This window comes from Rhinopithecus roxellana, unplaced genomic scaffold (assembly GCF_007565055.1).
Source record: "Rhinopithecus roxellana isolate Shanxi Qingling unplaced genomic scaffold, ASM756505v1 contig6035, whole genome shotgun sequence".
NCBI classification, from domain to species: domain Eukaryota; kingdom Metazoa; phylum Chordata; class Mammalia; order Primates; family Cercopithecidae; genus Rhinopithecus; species Rhinopithecus roxellana.
In genome coordinates this window covers 180,001-182,800 of record NW_022144499.1, presented here as the reverse complement: position 1 = coordinate 182,800, position 2,800 = coordinate 180,001, and the positions used below count along the sequence as shown (strand labels likewise).

The following is a 2,800-nucleotide window of genomic DNA, read 5'->3' as shown; positions in this document are numbered from 1 at the left end:
AACTGGAAGAACAACAAACTAAAAACAACAACAACAACAACAAAAACTCTTCCTCGCATTTTCCTTCATTACCTAATTTCCAAGTGACCTGTGTATTTCTGATTGCTCTCCTTTTCCCTTCCCATTTTTCCCTGAGAAATGATACGTCAGTTTTTCAGAAAATTAGCAGCAGCAGCAACATGTCCATTTATTGTAAGTTGCTTTAGTTTTGTTTGAGTTTTAAAATAAAGCCTATTTCCAGGGCACATTTCCTTTCCTGTGTTGTTTTACACTAATTAAGAAAAAAAGAAAAAAAGAATAACCCTGCATAGAAAATAAGTTGAAAAGGTTTTATCTTTAACAAATTCACAGATATTTTCCAAAGTGCATTTTATAAAGCTGTGCCCTTGAATGCTTCTTTGAAAGTATCAATATTTAAAACAAAATCTTACACAATTAAGTTATTTGAAAATAATTTACATTTGCATTCAGGTAATGGTTGAGCGTCCAAATATAAAAAAAATTGACCCTTACCTATGTCAATGTTAAAACAAATATTTTGGAAAGAAAGTTGATTGATCTATACCTTGTCCAGTGCTTCAATATTTGCACCATGGGAAAGCAGTTTTTCTGCCAGTGAGGTGCTCTCCTTGTACACAGCATAATGGAGAGCAGTGTTGCCGTAGATATCCTTAAGGTTTGGATTGGCACCATGTTCCAGCAAAATAACGGCACAAGCCTCTTCCTGGCAATGGACAGCCTGTCCGTATTAGACCAAGAAACAGATTGTAAATTCTAAGAATTCAAAATACACATTCCACAGGTTTCACCAACTAGTTACATTTAAATGAGATCAATTCATTTTAATTCTATATATGTAAATCAAATCCATGTCAGGCTAAAAGAGTTGGCTCTAATATACCTGTATCAAAGCTGTCCTGTTTTCTTTGTCACAGATATCAATCTGGCACTTTCTGTTAATCAGGAGAGTTACCACTTTCGCATGGCCACTGGCACAGGCCAAATGTAGAGCAGTTCTACAAGAGCAAGAAGACTTTTTAGGAAACTGTAGGGCAACATCTCAAAACACACACAACAGTGATTTGTGAGTTAAATCACTCAAATTCTCCAACTGCTCCAGCCAGGGAATTATGAGGGATGGAAAACAGCTGAGGGTCCATTTGGCTTCGCCGCTGGGAGGGTGCCCGGCGCCCTCCAAGGCCCCGTCCCAGGGGCTGCGGGGAAGCCGGGCCTGGGGACACCCTCCCACCCCGGACTGAGCGCCCCCCGCTACCTGTGCTGTTTGTCCAAGGCATCCAGGTCTCAGCTCCTGCGCACCAGGCAGCCCTCCACTTTCGCGGCGTCGCCCTTGACAGCCGCCCTGTGGATCTTCTGCAGTTCGGAGTCCCGGATTCGGTACCCTGAACCTGTGTAGACGTGGTCTGTGGAGCCCAGGACCTTCTGGCCCCTGCGGCTCCCGAAGCCGAACAACTTCATGGTAGTGACTTCTTCTCAGACCCCCAACCACCGACCGGATCTTGAGTAGGGGCAGCTCCCTGTCACCTTTTCACCACCCCCGATCCGTCCCTGCCGACCCAGCCCCAAATCCAACCCCAAGTCCCGATCCAACCCCAAATCCGCGATCCAAACCCCAGTCTCCGATCCCAAATCTATAAGGTATTCCAAAATTCCAGATCCAGCCCGGTCCACCACAGCCTTCAGCAGCGACACTCGCAGCCTCCGACCTCTCAGACCGAGTGAGCCTGGTAAAGCCGTTGGGCGCGCGCCTGCACCGCCGTTGTCGCCCGGCTCCCGGAAGCCGCTCCCTGGCTGCGCTCGCGGACAGGTGGGGCTGCAGCTCCAGGCTGGCGCCACTGGGCTCGCGGGTTCTCCTGGGCTCTCCCGGGCGGCCCCAGGATCCTAGGCGCGCAGCCAGCCGGGCCTGAGAAGGAGGATTAGTATGGCCTTGCCGCCTGCCCCGCTTCTCCTGGGAAGGGAGATCGGGTGCTGGCAAGGGCACTCCGCAGCCACCGGAGTGTCTTCGCGGATGGCCTGGCTTCACGCTGAGGCTCTGGCCCTAGAGTCTGTGTGGCTAGTGTCCGGTACTGGAAAAGGCATGGAGAGTCAGGGGTTGCTGCTTTCCCCACCCGCCCTCACCGCTGCCAGAGCCCCACGGGCGGTTTGGAGCTGCAGATCTGGCACTGACGCGGGATGGTGGAGCTTCCCTTAGATGGAATCAGGGTCGCCAAGTGCACAGCCTACCTGGCTCCTCTTGGACATCTCTCTAGATCCTGGGCCCTGGCGCTGGGCACACTGTACCCACACGGATGAAACTGAGCTGCTCCTGGCGGGCTGATTGTCTGACTTTACCACCTGGGTGTCTGGCCTCAGGATCCACGCTGCTGGGGGGCGGGCCTGCTCTGGGGTGTCCAGTCACCTGCTGCCCGTGCACCAGTTCTCTTTTTTTTCTTCTTCTTCTTTTTCTTTTTCTTTTTTTTTTTTGAGACGGGAGTGTCGCTCTGTCGCCCAGGCTGGAGTGCTGTGGCCGGATCTCAGCTCACTGCAAGCTCCGCCTTCCGGGTTCACGTCATTCTCCTGCCTCAGCCTCCCGAGTAGCTGGGACTACAGGCGCCCGCCATCTCGCCTGGCTAGTTTTGTGTGTGTGTGTGTGTGTGTGTCTGTGTGTGTGTGTGTGTGTTTGAGACGGAGTCTCGCTCTGTCACCCAGGCTGGAGTGCTGTGGCCGGATCTCAGCTCACTGCAAGCTCCGCCTCCCGGGTTCACGCCTTTCTCCTGCCCAGCCTCTCGAGTAGCTGGGACTA

General features: G+C 51.8%; 1 pseudogene; it reads right to left on the bottom strand.

The window, feature by feature from the left end:
* Positions 1–559: 559 nt before the first annotated feature.
* Positions 560–1,476, bottom strand: LOC115896208 (annotated as a pseudogene).
* Between the last annotated feature and the right edge of the window lie 1,324 nt (positions 1,477–2,800).